Here is a 21,773-nt window from a genome sequence, read left to right as displayed (position 1 = left end):
TGGGGAAAGGGGCAAACAATAAGCAGTGTACGTTACAGTGAGATGCTTACTGCCAGGCTAAAGTCTGCAATTCGAAGCAAAAGCCGAGGATTGCTGTTAAAAGGTGTTGTGCTGTTGCACGACAATGCCCCTCCGCATACTGCTGCCCACGCTGGCTGCTGAAACGCTCCAGAAACTCAAATTTGAAGCACTGGATCATCTTCCATATAGTCCCGATCTTGCCCCTTCCATCACTTGTTTGGTCAACTCAAACAGGCATTAAGAGGCCGCCTATTTACCTCCGACGAAGCAGTGAAACAAGCATTGCATACCTGGCTCGCAGCTCAACCGTGAACCTTCTTTTATGATGGCATCAGGAAGCTAGTACATCAATGGAATGAGTGCGTTAAAACGCAAGGAGACTACGAGGGTGTGTCAAATGAAAACTTTAAATTTGTAATAACAAATCGAAATTTCGCGCCGTTGTCCTGTAAGTTGGTAAGCGTGCTACAAACAGCGTGCAGAATGGCCTGTAGGTGGCAGCATAGTGCAGATGCACACATACCGTCGCAGTATCAGTATAAAGATGGCCGCCCTACTTGCGACATGCACTAGGGAACAACAGCGTTCTGTTATTCGGTTTTTGCGTAGTGAAGGTGTGAAACCTATTGAAATTCATCGACAAATGAAGGTTTAGTACGGTGATGCATGTTTGTCACAATAGCAAGTCTATGAATGGAGTAGGATGGTCGCAAATGGTGTGACTTCAGTGGAAGATGTTCCTCGTCCAGGTCAGGCACAACGAGTTGTGGCTCCACAGAAGATTGCAGCAGTTGAAGCCATAGTGAAGAAAAACCGCCAAGTGTCACTGAATGACATTGCAGCATTTTTACAGATTAGTCATGGGTCAGCACACCACATTGTGCATGATGTGCTCCAGTTTCACAAAGTGTCTGCAAGATGGGTGCCATGGTAGCTGACTCCTGAAATGAGAGAACGACGTTTTGATGCTTGTGAAGAACTTCTTCGGCGCTTTGAACGAGAAGGTGATGGCTTCCTTGCAAAAATCGTTACTGGGGACGAAACCTGGGTTCACTTCCACCAACCGGAAACGAAGAGAGCGAGCAAGGAATGGCGCCATTCCTCATCACCAAAACCAAAGACCTTTCGAAAAGAACCATCAGCAGGGAAGGTTATGCTGACTCTCTTTTGGGACGAAAAAGGCGTCATTTTGTAGCATTACGTGCCTAGAGGGACCACTGTCACCAGTGCATCATACACAGATCTCCTAAAAAATCATCTGTGTCCTGCAATCAAACCAAAGCGACGTGCAGTGCTATCGGCAGGTGTCCTTTTGCAACATGACAGTGCAAGGCCCCACACTGCCCGTACAACAGTTGCAAAAATCACAGACCTGCATTTTGAGTGTCACCAGACCTTGCCCCAAGTGATTTCAATATGTCTGGACCACTCACAGACGCAATGGGAGGAAAGAAGGTCCCCTCTGATGAAGAGGTACGCCAGGCGGTGCATGAGTGGTTGCGCGGACTACCAAAAGAATTTTTTTCTAAAGGAATTTATGCACTTTGTAAGCGCTCGAGGACTTGCATTGAGTGTGGGGGAGATTATGTTGAAAAATGATACAGCTTTGTACCACTTGTGCACAATAAATAATATTTAAGTTTTTCATTTGACTCACCCTCGTATATCGAAAAAATGATGTTCTTGTAAGTTTCCTAGTTGATTACAATAAAATTTTATAACTACTTTGCGGATAATAATTGACTTACCCTCTTACAATAACCGTAAAAAATCTCAACACAAAGGAGTTGTGCGAGATAAACGGAAGTTGGTAGGCGTGTTTCTACATCTGATAAAAAAAAAGTCGTGTGGCTAGACCAACCGCCTGGTGCCAGTCCTTTGAGTTGGCGCCACTTCGGCGACTTGCATGTCGATGGGGATGATATGTGATGATGAAGACAACACAACGCCGAGTCTCTGAGTGGAGAAAATCTTCAACCTAGCCGGGTATCGAACACGGGCCCCTTTGCACGGTAATCCGTCACGCTGATCACTATTTTTTTCCAGAACGAGACTCGAACTCGGGACCTTTACTTTTCGCGGACAAGTGCTCAACCGTCTTTCTTTTTCACTTTATTCGTTATTGTTCGTTCCATTTGTTAGGGGCGGACGTCCCACAACACCCATTCAAAGTGATCGTTGATCTATTTACACAGTTTTTTGTTACAGAGGGCGACTAATCCTCTGACGGAGCACGCTGAGCTACCGTGGCGGCAACGACTCAGCTATCGAGGTGGACGACGTCTATATACATTTCACGCTAGTCACGTAACAGTGGAGCTATAAGCGCAAACTATGGGGATCGAAATAGGGTTCGCTCAAAATATACGCTGTAGTGGCCAAGAGTGTTAGTTAACTTTGAAATTGGACGTAGTGAATTGATGTTAATCAAGAACGCCATTAGGTCGATGAAGTCGCCATTATCAACAGCTCATTTTTAACTAGGTCTTGTAATGGGGTTACGAAAAGCTGGATGTTCCTTCCGTGATATTGAACAAAAACTTGGTAGGAATGTAGCCACTGTACTTGACTGCTGGCAGCAGTGGTCACAAGAAGACCGAACTCCGGACGACCATGTGACACTACCGAGAGGGAGGATTCGGGACATGAATGTGGCGCATCGTATTGCGCCTGCAGCAGCAATTTGAGCAGCAGTAACGCCACGAACTGTTACAAATCGGGCACTTCAAGGACCGCTCGGAGGGAGACGTCTTGTAGTGTGCATTCCACTGATTCCAAATCACCGCCGCTTGCGACTGCAGTGGTTTCAAGGAAGAGCTGACTGGACGGCGGAGTGGAGGTCTGTTGTGTTACCTGAAGAAAGCCGATCCCGCCTCGGTGCTGCTGATGGCTGTGTGTTGCTTAGGAGGAGGCCAGGTGAACGGCTGCAACCAACTTGTCTGCGGCCTAGACACACTGGACCTACACATGGAGTTATTGTGTGAGAGACGATTTCGTATGACAGCAGGGACACTCTCGCCTTTGCCCCACGCAACCTGAGTGCAAATTTATGCGTCAGTCTGGTGATTCGACCAGTTGTGCTGCCATTCGTGAACAGCGTACCAGGGAATGTTTCCCAACAGGACAACAGCTGCCAACATACCGCTGTTGTAACCCAACATGCTCTACAGTGTTTCGATATGTTGCCTTGGCCAACTCGATCACTACATCTCTTTCCAGCCGAGCACATATGAGCCATCAACGGATGACAACTCTAGTGTGATCCACAACCAGCATTAACCCTCCCTGTATTGACCGACTACGTGCAACAGGCTCTGAAGCCCATCCAAAAACTGACATCCTTTGCATGTACTACACATTTCATGCAGTCTGCAGGCTTGTATTCAACATTCGGACAGTCACACCGGTTTTTAATGTACCAGCGTTTCACATTTGCAATGGCTTTTCCCGTGCTTACATTAATTGGTGATATTGCAACGTTAATCACCTAGAGAAATGCATTCGCGAAATTTCATTACTCCGCATTCATTACTTCTTAGGTTGGGATTTTCCATTTTTTGCGTCAATCTGTTTGTACACTACTGGCCATAGCAAATGGTTCAAAAGGGTTTGAGCACTATGGGACTTAACATCTAAGGTCATCAGTCCCCTAGAACTTAGAACTACTTAAACCTAACTAACCTAAGGACATCACACACATCCATGCCCGAGGCAGGATTCGAACCTGTGACCGCAGCGGTCGCGCGGTTCCAGACTGAAGCACCTAGAACCGCTCGGGCACACCGGCCGTTCCATAACAATTGCAACGCCATGAAGTATGGCATGAAAGAAATTGAAATTGACGTGTTTGGACTTGTAAATCATAAGCATTACGCAACAGATTTCACTTTACGAAATCAGATTTTAATGTTGATTGTTTGTGGGGAGATAGTGTTATGCCTCGAGTAGGGACGGGATCGTGGCTGCTATTTATCTTTCCGCGACAATCCTGCACGCTTCACGCGCCGGTCAAGATCCCACGACTGCCATGCCAGTATGGCATCGTTGGGTACAAGAGGGCCATATTCAACGCCATGGAGCATTATACGGCCCCGCGCTACTAGGGCCCGAGAGGAGAGACATGCAACGGTAGTTTCATAAGTCTAGTATTTCCATGAAAGAATGCATTGTTTTTGTTGCGACTTCATGACTGATAAGCCTCATTATTCCAGAGATCGTTTAAAGAAGTTCAACAATGTACAGCACACTTCTCATTGTTGACAGCCGTATGAAATGGTCAGTATGTCGACTGCAATTGAAAATGGAGGAAAAAGTGTTTCGTGCTGGTTTCAACATTTGCATTAGGTCTGGCACAAAAATCTAAACAGAACTGAATGAAGGACACGCAGACTGCACCATCATTGAACACCATTTACTCTTGGATTAATGAGTTTAAACGTGGTCGAAAAAGGACCGAAGACGAAGCGCGCTCCAGCCGTCCGATTGAGGTATCTACAACGCAAACCGTTGACAAAATCAATGATATGGTAATGCAAGATCGCTGAATAAAAATTTTTGAAATTGTAAGCATTTCAACTGAGGGAGTGCTTAATATCCTACACAGAGAACTGGCTGTGAATAAACTGTGTGCGACATCGTCGCCGCGATTGCTCACATTCGAACAAAAGCGCATCCAGCACAACATTTCAGCACAATGTCTGGCGATGTTTCATCGCAATCCGCAGATTCTTTGCGCCGATTCATGAGTGTTGATGAAACCAGATTCCGTCATTACACAACAGAGTCGAAACGGTGGTCAAAACAATAGACAAAGGCTGGTGAAATTGCACCGTGGAAGGCAAAGACAATTTTGTCAGCTGGTAACGTAATGACTACGGTTTTTTGGGATTCCCAAGGAACAACCGTCACAGATTAATAGGAAAAAGGCAGAACTATAACTGGGCGCTACTACGTTTCCATGTTCGATCGTTTGATACTTGCGTTGGCTGAAAGACGATCAAGGTTGGCACGCAAAAAGTGCTCTTTCGCCGGATAATGCACCATCCCATATATCAGCGATAACAATGGGGTGATTTCATCTCAAACCATACAGGTCATATCAACTCGTGGTCATGAAGTTCTCTGGAAAAATTGTATGGTAGACCTCTATATCATAACTGTTAAGCAATAAAGTATTTTCGTTTAATCTTGATTATTGTAAATGGTACGGCGCTTTGAAAAATATATATTTTGTAATCAATTCTTAAAGCAGTACAGCACAAAAAATATTAGTAATAAACCAAACGTATGGAGACCTGGCAGCCGTTTTGCGTTAAAGCTCCCTCTTAGTGTGTTGAAATTTAGTTGACACCTGCACACTCATGACCTTCCTTTAACTTACAAATTAATTGTAATCTGGAAAGTCATAGCACGCTATACCACTTGTCATACTACCAGATACTACTGATGTAATTATAAACAGTATCTTCTCTGCTCCAGCTATCTGTATTATGTAAATAGTTATTACTAAAAATCTAAAAAATGCATTTTTACAAGTTGTTGCGAATTATTTACTCGAAAACCTTCATCCGAAAACTTTTGAGAATTACAAAAAATGGTTCAAATGGCTCTGAGCACTATGGGACTTAACATCTGTGGTCATCAGTCCCCTAGAACTTAGAACTACTTAAACCTAACTAACCTGAGGACATCACAAACATCCATGCCCGAGGCAGGATTCGAACCTGCGACCGTAGCAGTCGCGCGGTTCCGGACTGCGCGCCTAGAACCGCTAGACCACCGCGGTCGGCAAGAATTACACAAACTATTGTTTGGTTAATATGTTAATAGTCAGTGCAAACACAGTGGTCAATATTTTTCTTTGTAAAGTGTTAAAAATTTTCAACATTCTGCATCTTTCGTATTACTGAATTTCTAGTGTAAAATATGCATGTTGGCAACACTGTTTCCAGCGCTCTATTGTTTATAACAAACGAGTGAGAATTTGCATATAAACCACTCTGCATCGAATTTCTGGTTTGAGTTTTTTGCTAGATACAATGTCAGTGAGGAAATACAGCAGTGACAGGAATGAGGTGAGTGGGCTATGAAAAAAGACACAAGAAGATGGTTTTTAAGAAAAGTGAAAAACACTTCACAGTTGTTGGAAATCTGTCAGAGTTATTGTAGAAATATCTTGGTCCTCAAGTAACAGTATTAGCGTTATTAGCATCACATCCATTGTGCAGGAATTGCTACACTCGCTACAAGAAGAATTTTAGTGACAACCCACCCGAACGATAACCATCATCCAAATTTGAAACTGAAGAAGACGGTGCAAATGTTTATATTCCTGGGTGTGAAGTCGCTGACCCGTTGAATGTTAGCATTTATGCTGTAGCCCCTACTAAACCCCCTCTTAAATGTCCAGGAAAGTTAAGAAGCACAAGAAAAAAACAGTATGTAAAAAGAAACGTGTAAGAAATTGAAACATGTTTTACACAAGCAACACCTTCAAAACTTTGTGAAGTGTATAATGTTGATGCACTTGGTGCAGAACCTGATGATAGTGACATGTGCACGAAATGTGATGTGTGGTTTCAAAATGTAAGTACTGCTATCTCAGCTGGCACCTATGCTGAGAAGGTACAGTTACTGACACTCATACCAAGTAGCTACTCTAAGCAGCAGATACAGAAATACATACCCACTTCCTCACATTATTTCATTTCAAAAGCTTGTAAAAAGAATGAGGAAGGTATTTGGCCATACCCATATTTTTACTGTGAGCATCTGTTGCTAGATGATATGCTTACTGTTGCTCTGGAATATTACCTAAGTGATGAGAGAGATTGCAGTAGGTAAAGTCTTAATCATTCTGCTGTTATCTCTGTTAGTGAAAATGGTGCAAAAGTTAAAAAGGTAAAAAGATATATGACAATATCAATAAGAGAAGCGTATCTCCTAATGACAAAGGAAAACCCGAGTTTGAATATTGATCTCACAAAGTTCTACTCCTAACGATCAAAATGGGTAAAATTCCAGCCAGTGAAGAACGTATGCACATGTATTTACTGTTTCGTCATAAGCAGTGTCACACGAAAGAAGTAGACAGAGATGGACCTGATGCTTTTGTGTATATGCCAAGAGCCATGAGATAAATGTTGGTTGCAGGAGTATACAACGTGTTCTGGAGCTCAAGTGATGACTGTTGAAGCATTACACCTTTAGGATATTGATAATGACGTAACCTATCCATTGTGGGAGGGAGGAGAGTAAATGAGGAAGACAGGAGAGCCAGAGAAGTTTGTTAAGAGGTGACGCACTGGATCATGAAAGAAATAGCTCACCATCATATCTGGAAGTTTCAGAGACAGACCATAGCAGAACTAAAATCAGAAACATCCAAGAATACTGACACATTAGTTCTTTATTTCTACCTTGCTGAGAATTGGCTTGTTGCTGAGCATAACGAAATTCAAAGCAACAGCAGGCACACTTCACAGGTATCAATATTCACGTGTGTTACTCACATCCGTGGAACATCACGCTGTTTTGCTGTTGTCAGCGACGATCTCATTCATGCACATGCATGTTACATGGGCAGAATGATAATTGACGACATAGCATGTAGAGGCCATGCATTTGCTAAACATGTGTATGTGACTGATGGTGCAGCTTTACATTTAACAACCACTTTCAGCTTTATGAGCTTGGTCAACACTGTAGCAGAGGAAATAAGACAAAAAATTGATATTTTCAGCAACGCGTCATGGAAAAATTGCAGGTGATGAGGTAGGAGGTCTCTGTAAACATCTTTCAATAAGATTTAACCTCCAGCATGAAGCTGTTGATGCTGCAAGAGAGACTACTGGATTTGTGGACACCATATTAACATTAGTGATGTGTGATGTCCTTAGGTTAGTTAGTTAGTTAGGTTTAAGTAGTTCTAAGTTCTAGGGGACTGATGACCTTAGAAGTTAAGTCACATAGTGCTCAGAGCCATTTGAACCATTTTTTAACATTAGTAACAAACATGAAACTCTTAATTGTAAATGAAGGAACGTTAAGGGAATTCCGTTTCAAAAAGAGAGAAGAGTAGTGTGCTATGAAGCATGTGGTAGGAACTCAATCAAATCACTACCGGGTTGCATCCTGGAGTGGCACATACTGGTATATTGCAATAACCATTCTCCACGAAATGCAGTCTGTTACTATGTGTGAAATGCAGAGACCACAGTAACATTAGGAGAGTTTTCAGTTAGCCACTTCATTTATTGTGAGTATGACAATAAGTGGTGGGTGGGACAGATCATAAGTGTCTCTCATGAGGTGTAAGATAAAACCGTCTCCTGTATGACACCTCATAGTTCTACTAATGCTTTCAAATGGCCATCATCGAAAGATCAGTGTGCAGTTCCCATTTCCCAAATACCATTCTTCTTGCATGATCCTTGACCGTGTGCAAATTCAGCTCAGCTATACAATTTCAACGATATGTAGATGAAAGAAACAAATGAACTCTTTTCAACACTGCGGTGTTGATTGTTACATTGTAGGCAATTTTAATTCATCGAAAGTCATGAAGAAGCAAAATCATGACAGAAGACAATAATAATTTGTGAATTATATCATAAAAAGAAAAATGGGAAAGAATATTCTGTATCTCATTTTTGTTATAAAATGCTTTTGAACAAAATTATGAGTTGTTTTCTCACTCACTTAAAATGTTTGTAATGTTGTAAAGCAATTATTTTGTTTCAGAAATATCAGTTTTGCAGGACATTAAAATGAGGGATCAATTTAAATATTTAAGTGTCTATGATTTCTAGACCTTGAGAGTAGAGCTAAGTCTACCTAAAAATTTTCTCCCATTTTGCACAGACAAGTATTACCCACTCTGATTGTACGTACCTTAAGTACAATGAACAACTAAGCTATCATGAAAATTTAGAACACTTAGGATGGGGGTCCTGGAGAAAATAATTTCCAAACAACCAAAATATTTCAGATTCTTTCATCTTTATGTACAAATATTTTGACAGTTTAAGAATTCCATTCATTAATGTCATGGCTGACAGCAGTCCTTCCACTTTATCAAATCTCAAAGCAATTAACATCCTGTGATTATTCGTAATTTTGAAATTCGGAAAAGTTACAAATTTCATAGGTCACTTAAAAAAAAGGTAAAGCTAAGAAGTTTGTATGCAATAATATGTCTCATAGTATTAGGAACAAAGTATTTATAGGAAATAAATTCAGATCTCTATCATTTTTGGTTTCTTTATTGTATTAAAATTTTTCAATTTTCTCCTTCGTTACGACATTTTCACATATACTCTCATTTCTCATTGGAGAAGTCTATAGCGTTTTAACAAATCATCAGAAAATATAAATATTGTAGTTTTGGAGATGCATTATGTAGAACTTCAATATACATTTTTTTCAGCAAACTTTTAAAGTGATGTGACACATTCACTCTTGACATGTATGATTTGAGGTGGCGAAATTTTATGAACTGGTCTTTGAATTGGTTCTTTATCCACCATTTTCACCAGACTTAATCCGAAGTGACTTCTTCCTGTTCCATAACTTGAAGCTTTATCTTTCTGGGAAGAAATGCACACCAAATGAAGAAGTCATAGTTGCAGCAACGAGTATTTTGCACAGTTTCACAGAAACTATTTTCCCGATGGGATGAAAAAGCAGGAGAGTCGCTGAGTCGAGTGTATATTCCTCAAAAAATGGTTTAAATAGCTCTAAGTACTATGAGACTTAACAGCTGAGGTCATCAGTCCCCTATAGTTAGGACTACTTAAACCTAACTAACCTAAGGGCATCACACACATCCATGCCCGAGGCAGGATTCGAACCTGCGACCGTAGCAGCAGAGCGGTTCCGGACTGAAGCGCCTAGAACCGCTCGGTCACAGCGGCCGGCGTATATTCCTCCAAGGAGACTATGTCGACAAGTAAGGTGAGTTGTTTACGGAACAAACATGTTTTCTTGTTTTTGTGTCAGACTTACCAAACAACGCTCGTATTGCTCTCTCGACCGTGCAGCAGTGGACAGCCACGTAACGTACCCTGTGTCGGGTAATCGGCTTGTTAGCAGCAAGACAAGTATCCACACGGATCGCTCGACGGTGCTTGGAGCGCCTCAGTCTGTCAGCGCCATTTTTGCTTCGCATGGCCCTTAATTTGGACAGCATCCTTTATTTCCTTTATCGTTATTTCAGCCCCCTCGCCCCATATGGGCGGAGGGTGGGCTGCCGGCGATAATTACAGTATTCCGCTCTTCAGCCAAGAGAGTTTTTAAAAATAAAACAAAAATGAGAAAATAAACACACCAGGATAGGGTTTATTTTTAAATGAGAAATCAGAGACAGGCATCTAAAAAATAAAAGCTGGCCAGGTGCGAGTAGGAACTCGAGCACTGAAGATTCCGTAGAAACTTATTTATGTAAATAGGAGGTAGTTCAACCAGTCTGGGAATCGAGATTCTCGACCATTTTTGCCTGTTACTGACATTGATACCGGCAAGATATGAGTCCTAGGTATTCCAAGATTACCGAGAATGTTTTAGTTCCAATAATATAAAAGTGACATAAAATCAGTCAGGAGACAGGCGACCATTATTGTAATAATCAACAGTTCTGCATTCAGGCTGACGGAGTCGCAATGTTAACAGTCAAACGCGATGTACGGAATGACTTTATTGCTCATATGATGCGACTCAGAATTAATCCATCCAGGAGCGATTACTGCACGCAGATAAGGCGTTTCAGGTTGCAAGTGAAACAATCATTCGCAGACTAGGGCCTACAGAACTTGGTACGAGACATAAATTTCAACTTGATACGTTTATCTGGCAGTGAGAAAAAAGGATCTTACCAGACGGACGAACAGACAGAGACAGACAAGAAATGACAAACAAAATTTTTTTCTCGTGTGATATAATTACAAATTTACAGTCTTCGGATTTTTTGCTTTGGTTGTGCTGAGAGACCTTCCTTCCTGCAAAATTTCGTCATAGCTGATCAAAGGGAGGTACCCTACAGGTTTTGTTAAGTGCGTTTGAGTGTATTCAAATATGTGACATAAATGGCTGTGTCTTTTGATTACATTGACTTAGAAGCTTTAATTTTTTTACATCGCCAATGGGGTGGACTGCAGTATGTGATGTAAATTTCAACTTGATACGTCTACCCGTTCCTGAGAAAAAGGGTTTTTAACAGTCGGGCAAACAGACGGACAATTAAGCGATCTTATAGGGGTTTGTTTTTACCGGTTGAGGCACGGAATCCTAATGGACATGGTACATTTTAAAAACACATCGCTTCAAAGGAAAAGCACTGTACTTTCATTTAATATCTGAAGGACCTGCACTGGGTGAAAAATATTTCGGGAGAGGAGAACATTGTCTATAGGTTGTAAGATGTGGGTAGAAAAGATAGGCGTCTGTTAGGTAGGAAACTATGGAGGTGAAGGAGAGTCCTGGGGTGGGTAGTGGGGAGACAGAAGATGGGAAAGAGGAGTAGTTTCGTGTTTGGGTAGGCTAGTGGTAACAAGAGGAAAGGGATGGGGAATGGATCGAGAGGGAAAGGTGGAGGTTGGTCCTGATGTGAAGGGGGATAGGTGAGGAACACTGAAAATTGGTTGGAGGGAGAAATATCTGTGAGGATCTCATTGTCTGGGAGAGAGAGTTCGTTAAAATGGGAGGGTGGCACGTGTTTGTAAGTACATGACAGAATACCAGGGCTGGTGAATAGAGGAGAGGCTGTGGGGTTACCAGAATCTAGTCATCAGATGGTGTAGGAGATTCGGAGGTGTTTGATGTGGGTGAGGAAGGGGGAGGGGGGAATTCGAGAAGATGGTGGAAGACTAATGTAGTAAACTGATCTGGAATGCGAAGAGAGTGAATGGCATTCTAGGATTTGGGGGAACTACTGTTCTTTGGTGTAGCGGAGATCCATGTGACATATGCATAGCGCCCGCATCTCGTGGTCGTGCGGTAGCGTTTTCGCTTCCCACGCCCAGGTTCCCGGGTTCGATTCCCGGCGGGGTCAGGGATTTTCTCTGCCTCGTGATGGCTGGGTGTTGTGTTCTGTCCTTAGGTTAGTTAGGTTTAAGTAGTTCTAAGTTCTAGGGGACTGATGACCATAGATGTTAAGTCCCATAGTGCTCAGGGCCATTTGAACCATTTGAACATATGCATAGCAAAGAATGGGTAAGAACAGGTGTTTGTACGCGTGAACAATAGTGGAAGGGTGTAATCCTCAAGTTCGACCAGTTAGCAGTTTTAGTCTATTGTGGGCTTCTGTTGAACAGATAGTAGGTGAGGTTTCTACGTTAGTTGCTGGACCAGAGTCAGTCCAATATATTTTCATTTAAAATCTGAAGTATCTGCACTGGGAGAGAAATATTTCGGGGCAACATGTTCCATAGGGTTGAAAGATATGAGTAGAAAATATAGTCCTCGGTTAGGTAGGAAACTATGGAGATGAAGCTAGCTGCTGGTGTTGGTAGTGGGGAGAGAGAAGGTGGAAAAGACGGAGGGCGGGGAGCAGTTTCGAGTATAGGTAGGGTACTGGTAACAAGAGGAAAGAGACGGTCGCAAGTGGTAAAGTAGAAGTAGTGGTCACGTGGTGCGTCTTACGATTATTGCCTGCATTTTGAAGGGGTTGATCACGAGGAGTCATCGCTCTCCCAAGAGGTAAACTGCCTGAGGTGGATTTGTAGGGATATTTGGGAGCTATGGAGTGTTAGGTAAAGGGTGAGGAAAATGATGTTGTCAGCATACTGAAGAAGATGGACTCGCTGAGGTGGTATGGGCATGTCAACAGTGTAGTGGAGATAAGGGAAGAGAGAGAGGACACAGGCCTGGGGCACCCGTGCGGTGGGATGGAACGGGCATTTATATAGAAAGGGTGCAATAAGGAAGAACTGCATATGTCTGGAGTCTTAAAATAAGATCGCTATGCCGTACACGGTGATGCGCTTTCTCTAGAGAGGATTTACGGGAGTTGAGTTGGTGCTCTGGGAGATGTGTGAGGTGCAGGAGCTGATCATCAGAGAAGAAATTAAGACAGAAGCCGCACTGGTTAACGGGAAGGTGGTGTTGGCTCAGGTTTTGTTGGATGCATTGGAGTGGATAGATTCGAAGACCTTCCTAAACACTGAGGTGGGACAGATGAGGCCGTAGCAGGAGGTATTCGTTTGAGATTTGTGCGCTTTGAGGAAAAGTGGGATTCTGGAGATTTTACGTAGCTGAGGACAGTGCCCTGTAGGGAGGATTGTGGTGTAAAAGTGTTGCGAGGGTGCCTAGAAAGGAGAGACATTCTTTGAGGTGTCGATCGGTAATGCAGACATGACCGGGGGAAATGTTGCGTTTTTTGCGGAGTACTTGTTTTATGTTATGCGCCGTAATTGTATTAAATTCAGTTTGTGGTACGTTGTTCAAGCACTAGAAGCTGGGAGCCCTTTGACAAAATCTGTTCATGGGTTGAAGAGAGACTGCCACTCCGCTACTTGTCAGTCACTGAACTCTGGCACGGAGCTGAACCAGAATGGAATGACATACCTGTGTCTGTAACCCAGAGTCAGTTCGATTCGATGTCCAACCGGCTTAGAGTCACTGTTGTTACGTGAGCACATACATTATCTAACGACCTGACAACACTTTCTACGATGACCATTACTCTAAGAAACTTCATGGAAGATTAAAACAGTGTGTCGGCCCTAGACTCGAACTCGGGACCTTTGCCTTTCGCCTGCAAGTGCTCTACCAACTGAGCTCCCAAGCACGACTCAAGACCCGTCCTCACAGCCTTACTTCCGCCAGTACCTCGTCTTCTACCTTCCAAACTTCACAGAAGCTCTCCTGCGAAACTTGCAGAACTGGCAATCCCGTCACCCTCAATATACTCCTCTCCATCCCTACAACGCTCCGTGCGAACTTTCCGTTGATGAAAACAGTGGTGGATATCTTCCGTTGTAAGGTCTTTGATGACACCTGCTGCTTTTAGTTTCACTGCTTCAATGGACAGGAAACTTGTTCCTTTTAATGCATATTTCACCTTGGAGAATAGGTAAAAGTCACATGGTGCTAGGTCAGGCGAATAATGTGGGTAGTCTAACACTGGAATTCTGTGCTTCGCTAGAAACCTGGTAACAGACCATGCGGTATGGGCAGGTGCACTGTCTTGATGCAGAACACATGACTTGTTCTTCCACAGTTCAGGTCGTTTTGTCTCATTTTCTCACGGTGTTGAGCAACAACCTCAAGGTGGTAATGTTGATTAATAGTTTGACTTTCAGGAACCCAGTGAAGATACACAAATCAATAAATATCGAAAAAAACATCGTCGCTTTGAATCTTGATTTGCTCATTTGAGCTTTTTTCACTCTCGATGAAGATGCGCAATTCCAGTGCATGATTGACACTTATTTTCTAGATAATAAGTAAAAAACCAAGATTCGACACATGTTATCATTCTTTCCAGAAATTAGGATAATTTTTAATGGTATTCAAAGTGTCAGTACAAGCATTTTCACGAGCTTCTCTCTCTTTTGATCGTGAGAATTTTCGGCACCGGTTTCGCACACGCTTTTCTCGTGTTAAATTGATTATGTAAAATTTGCATTACGCTTTCTTTGTCAATTCCCACAGTTTCATCAATCGATCGAATACTCAATCGACGGTTAGATCGAATCCGATTACCTACATTTCCGTTATTTTCATCCGTTTTTTATGTCGAAGGGCGCCCCGGCGTAAGCCTCCTTCAACGTCTTCTCGGCCATATTGGAAATGCTTGAACCACTAAAAAATTCACTTATATGACAAACAATCTTCGCCATACCCTTCTTCTAGTAAATGATAGGTTCCAGTAAGGGTTTTTCCAATTTTCATGTTAAATTCGCGACAGTTCGTTGCTCTGTTATTACACTTATTTTTCTGGAACAACAGCTCTTACACAAACGAGGACCACGGCCACACTGATTTAACTACAGACACCAGAGATGCTGCAATAGATTGAGAAGGCTTAACGCTTCACAGCTATTGGTCATTCACCTTTGGCGCATGCGTACTTACGCTGTAACAGCATCAGTCCCGTTATTTTATAGCCACACCACACCTCGTAAGCGCTCGCTTTTATAACTGCCATGTCCGCTGCTAAATAATCGTGCACATTACAGTTTAGCACTTGCTGCACTTGAGAATGGCAAGTGAAGCCGAAATTGGCGAGTCGTGAGAGCTAAAATAAAGTAAATAAGTGTAAACAACAACCGAGGTGGAACCGCTACAACATCCTTAAGAATTGTGGATTTAAGAGGTAATCATGTTTCAGAACAAAAGTTAATTCTGAGCTTATTCCTTTTCAAAGTGGTTTCACAGTCCGAATTTCTAGTAATAATGCAAGTATGCAGCAGTTTCTATTTCTCATTCTTACTCCCATAACCTGCAAATGGGAGACACCAGACCGTATTCCCAGTTACATCTCCATCCACATGGCTACTCTGTGAAGTGCCCGACAGAAGGTTCTTCGAACCGCCTTCGTACTGTTTCCAGGACTCTCTGGTGTCCTGCCGGATGCGATCGTTGAAGTCCCACGATATTTCGGCGCATAACCTTTCCGCCATCATCAGGTGGTGCTGGTTGAGATACACTGTCTTTTCCCATTCCTTAAAATGTCTCGTGTTGCGAGGCCAGCCCCGGCGCTAGAGTCACGCTCACATCAAGTCATGTGACGTCCAACTTCTACCTGACAGGGAGATTTCTCGAAATATGCTCTTGTATTTTCGTTCATTTCCACCGAGTAGTTGCTAGACCTCTTACGTTTTCAAGAGCAATGTGGTTTCTCAGATCCAGTCTCAAGATCAATTAAAAAATCGTTACATTTTCAGTTTCTGCAAATGTTTCTCTTTTCATTGCCATTCAGTGACAGAGTGTCACCTATCGAAGATTACTCGTCAGATCGTGTGCACCAAGTAACTGGACGGTCCTTTGAGTCAAGGGAAACTGGTAAGGCGGAGGACATGTAATATTATTATAATAAATTACACCCGGGATGGCAGTTGGAGCTAGATGAATAGGACATACCATTTCGGAAATCGTTAGTAAATTGAATATACCGATATCCACAGAATCAAGAGTGTGTGTCAACAATACTACCACGGACAACTCAATGGCTGATTCAACGACCGAGAGCAGTGACGTTTTCAGATTTGTCAGTGCTAACACGCAAGCAAAACTCCGTGAAATAACCGTAGAAAAAATTTGGCACGTGTGACTAACGTATCCTTTTGGACAGTGCGCCGAAATTTGGCGTTACTGGACTATGGTAGCAGGCGACCGACGTAAGTGATTTTGCTAACAGCACGAAATAGCCTGCAGCACCTCTCCTGGGCTCGTCACCATATCGGTTGGACGCTAGAAGACTGAGAAACAGTGGCCTGATAAAATTAGTCTCGATTTCAGTTGGTAAGAGCTGATAGTAGGTTTCGAGTGTGACGCAGATCTCACGAAGCCACGGACTTCTCAACAGGGCACTGTGCAAGCAGATGGTGGCTCGATAATGTTGTAAGCTGTGTTTACGTGGAATGGACTGTATCCTCTGGTCCATTTGAACCGATCACTGTCTGGAAAAGGTTATGTTCGGCCACTTGGAAACCATTTCCAGCCACTCCTGGATTTCATGTTCCGAAAGAACGATGGAATTCTTATGGGTGACGATGCGCAATATCACCGGGCCAGAGTTCTTCACGATTGGTTTGAAGAATAGACTGGACAATTCGAGCGAACGATTTGGTCACCCAGGTCGCCCGTCATGAATCCAATCTAACATTTCTGGAACATAATCGAGAGGTCAGTTCGTCCACAAAATGTTGCACCGGCAATATTTCTGCAATTATGGACGGCTGCAGAGGCCGCGTGGATGAATATTTCTGCAAGGGACTTCCAACGACTTGTTGAGTCCATGCCACGGTTGCTGCACTACGCCGGGCAAAAAGACGTCCATTCTGGTATTATTAGGTATTCCGTGACTTTTGTTACCCCAGTGCAACATTGAAGTGTTCTTCGCCTACCGCAACAGCTCCGTAAAGCTGATGTAGATTCAGGACGTTTTGATGGGTGTCTTTACCCAAGGACGAATGGCAAACTGCTGTTATGATTAGGTTATCCAGTAAACATAGGAGCGCCCTTATTACGCGAACTGAGACGGGTGCGCGGCAGATATGTGATGTCGTGCTGGAACTAGTTGCCAGAATGTTCGCGCCAGGGTACTGGAGGAGTCCTACTCTACAGCTTGATATGTGCTGAAGGAAGAAGCGGCAGATAGGACAATAGAGATACTACTTAGGCCCTTTAGTGCAAAAGTTGACATCCAGCTTCACGCCAGGACAGCTTCGAAATCTCTGGCCATCCAGATTTAGTTTTTCCGTGATTTCCCTAAAGCCTGGAAAATGCCACAGTGCTTCCTTTGGAAAAGGCATGGCCTATTTCCTTCACCGTCCTTGAAACAGTACAAGCCAGTACTCAGTCCTCATTGCAGACAAGACATTAAACCCTAATCTTCTTTCCTTACTTTCGAACTGTTGATTAGCCTGTATAATGACCCACAGATTGTGAAGTACGATGATCATTTCAAACGTCCTGAAAACTGCACATGTGTGACTGTTACGGCTCCGTGACCAAGTTAAAATTCATGTCAGTTGTGAGCGAAACTTCAGGCGTGACAGTCGTACACTATGTGATCAAAAGTATCCGGACACCACGAAAAACATACGTTTTCCATATTAGGTGCATTGTGCTGCTACCTACTGCCAGTTACTCCATATCAGCGACCTCAATAGGCATTAGACATCGTGAGAGAGCAGAATCGAGCGCTCCGCGGAACTCACGGACTTCGAACGCGGTCAGATGATTGGGTGTCTCTTGTATCATACGTCTGTACACGAGATTTCCACATTCCTAAACATCCATAGATCCACTGTTTCCGATGTGATAGTGAAGTGAAAGCGTGAAGGGACACGTACAGCACAAAAGCGTACAGGCCGACCTCGTCTGTTGACTGAAAGAGACCGCTGACAGTTGAAGAGGGACGTAATGTGTAACACTTCTTTAAAGTCAGTACCGCCATTAGACTGTTTTTTATTTGCAGTGTTACATTTACACCATCATGATTTCGGCTTTAAAGTGCCATTATCAAGGGTTTTAATGTTATACAGTGCCTAAGATGGCATATTGTCGTATTTAAAACACACTATTAGACAGTATGCCATCTTAGGCACTATATAATATTAAAACACTTGATAATGGCAATTTAAAGCCGAAATCATGATCGTGTAAATGTAACACTCCAAATAAAAAACAGTCTAATGGCGGTACTTCCTTTAAAGAAATATATTATGACATTGGCCCCACATTATGAAAAAATTATTAGTGTGTAATAGGCAGACATCTATCCAGACCAACACACGGGAATTCCAAACTGCATCAGGGTACACTGCAAGTACTATGACAGTTAGGCAGGAGGTGGGAAAACTTGACTTTCATGGTCGAGCGGCTGCTCATAAGGAATACATCACGCCGGTAAATGCCAAACGACGCACCGCTTGGTGTGAGGAGCGTAAACATTGCACGAGCTAACAGTGAAAAAACGATGTGTGGAGTGACGAATCACGGTACAGAATGTGGCGATCCGATGGCAGGGTGTGGGTATGGCGAATGCCCGGTGAACATTATCTGCCAGCGTGTGTAGTGCCAAAAGTAAACTCCGGAGGCGGTGGTGTTATGGTGTGGTCGTGGTTTCCATTGAAGGGGCTTGCAGCCCTTGTTGTTTTGCTTGGCACTATCACAGCACAGGCCTACATTGATGTTTTAAGCACCTTTTTGCTTCCCACTGATGAAGAGCAATTCAGGGCTGGCGACTGCTTCTTTCAACACGAACACCTGTTCGTAATGCGGAGTGATTACACGACAATAACATCCCTATAATGGACTGGCCTGAACAGAATCCTGATCTGAATCCTATAGAACACCTTTGGGATGTTTTGGAACGCCGACCTCGTGCCAGGCCTCACCAATCGACATCAGTTCCTCTCGTCAGTGCAGCACTCCGGTGAAAAATGGGCTGCTATTCCCCAGGAAACCTTCCAGCACCTGATTGAACGTAAACCTGCGAGAGTGAAAGCTGTGATCTAGAATAAGGGTGGGCCAACACCATATAGTGCTTTGCGCGGCTGTGTTGTGATTAATCGGTGTTAAAATGGAAGCTAAAACCGAGTCAGTTCGGATTATGCGTAGTGACCAGCGTTCCTACATCGAAGTCGAATCCTTACGTGGAAAGAATCCGAAGGAAATTTACAACGCTTTGAGACACGAGTGTGGAAATAGTATAGTTGATCATTGCACAGAATCACGGAGGTCTGCTCGTTCCCATGAAGGTCGGCTAAGCACTGTGGACAACCCAAGAACTGGAAGGCCATCAACTGCAACAGACTACACCTCTCAGGTTACTGTTAATCACATTTTAAGAGAGAATCGACGAAAACATGTGAGGAAATCGCTAATGAAGCTATAATATCTGTCACTTCAATTTACAGAACCATAACTGATATGTTTGAGCTGTTTGCGTCCAAAACTTCGTGAAAGAAGCCTGACATGCTTTCAGCTGGTGCCATTTTGCAGGATAGTGCAAGACCGGATATTTCCCCACCAGTGAGAGAATTACTCGAAAAAATATGGATTGGAAAACTTCCCCACCCACCGTATAGTCCTGATATGAGCTAACCACACTTTGGTTTGCTTCCAAAATTGAAGGAACAGTTCCGCGGCAAACGTTTTGATACAACAGGTGAAGCTTCCAGTGAGATGATCCGAATAATCAGACATGTCAACAACGAAGGTTCCCTATTCGGCCGACAGAAGTTGCCAAAACATTGGGAAGCTCTCGTAAGCAAGAATATTGAAGGCCTGTAAAGGTGTTTTGTAAAATAAATTATTATCTTCAATTCTGTCTTGCAGTGAACAGAACTTTTGAAATAACCCTAGCAGTTAAAAATGTGGACACGATACCGGACACATTTGCCGTAAAAAATTTTTATCATTCTGCAATGATAGGGCCCTAAGTATTTTGGTTCAAATGGCTCTGAGCACTATGGGACTTAACTTCTGAGGTCATCAGTCCCCTAGAACTTAGAACTACTTAAACCTAACTAACCTAAGGACATCACACACATCCATGCCCGAGGCAGGATTCGAACCTGCGACCGCAGCGGTTCCGCAGTTCCTGACTGTAGCGCCTAGAACCGCTCAGCCACTCCGGCCGGTTCGTAGTAGGTTTTATTCCTATATTCATTTATTTTATAATTTGGCACTTGAATACTTGATGTATGGAAAACGCATTCAGAAGTGACAAGGTGCATTTCTGATCACGCACTATACTGCATCCCAATTTGACATTCTTAATGTAATGTTGATGGTCAACAGTGTAAATTCGCAATCAGCTCTGCTCTACTATTTGTAATCCATATCGTGGGAATTAATGGCCTTCTGTTATTCTTTGCCGACTGGAGAGCATCAGGAACTAGATATGATTTCCCTCGTGTGGGTTATAGCTCTGCTCTACTATTTGTAGTCCATATCGTGGAAATTAATGGCCATCCGTTATTCTTTGCCGACTGGAGAGCATCAGGAACTAGATATGATTTCCCTCGTGTGGGTTATAGCTCTGCTCTACTATTTGTAGTCCATATCGTGGGAATTAATGGCCATCCGTTATTCTTTGCCGACTGGAGAGCATCAGGAACTAGATATGATTTCCCTCGTGTGGGTTATGTTCAAGAGACCTACAGAGTGTGTTAACATCATGTCTGTTAATAGGAGGTTCATCTGCCTTCAGCAATATTTTTTCTGTCTGGTGACACCTGAACCCGCCACTCCTGCTCCATTGTTCTACAAATGTCCCAGAACGTCGCGCTCGCATATCCCTTTCTTCTGTAGGTTTAATTGACGCCTGGTATAACACTCTTCTTTATTTCTATGTTTCTCTTGGAGGTTCCTTATTGCTCCCCTGTCCTCCATATTTTTGACTACTGTTTAACGTATCTAGTTGTCCTAACCTTGCTTTAGTGTTATCCAAAGGGGTAACAAGTAGCTTCTTCTGTACCGTTACAGATAGTTTACAATCTATCACCGTCGCTTCTGGTTCGATCAGTTCCTCTAAATTCAAATTCTTCGCTTTAAGATTTAGGAAGCACTTCTTCAAACTTTCGTCTCGCCTTTTGTTGTATTTTTGCATTGACAAAGATAGTATCAGAAGTTGTTGTATTTTCTCGTAAATCAAGACTGGCTCAGGAACACAGTTTCTAAATCAGCGTATTTTTTGCAGTTTTGTCTAATTCATATTTCTCAGGTACCGACTTCGCGTTCAATCCCTGATGCTATAAAACAACATTCTTATATGGATGTATGGTATCTGTTCTTTCAGACATGTCTATTAAAGCTGAATGGGGGGGGGGGGGGGGGGGGGGAAGGGAAGGAACTAATAATATCAGCTGCATAAGGGCTATATATGGAATCAGGGGCGACGAGTGAAAATATGTGTTGGACTAGGACTCGAACCCACGATCTCCTGCTTACGAAGCTGTTGTTTTAACCACTGTGCCACACACCTCTAATCTTAATCGCAAACGCGTGAACTATCTTGGCATGCACCTCCGCCAACCCACATTATCAACTAGCGTAACCACTTATCCGCAGCCATCGTC

Source organism: Schistocerca americana, chromosome 7 (genome assembly GCF_021461395.2).
Source record: "Schistocerca americana isolate TAMUIC-IGC-003095 chromosome 7, iqSchAmer2.1, whole genome shotgun sequence".
Lineage (NCBI taxonomy): Eukaryota > Metazoa > Arthropoda > Insecta > Orthoptera > Acrididae > Schistocerca > Schistocerca americana.
The sequence above is the reverse complement of the archived record's forward strand: the minus strand, read 5'-3'. Positions refer to the sequence as shown.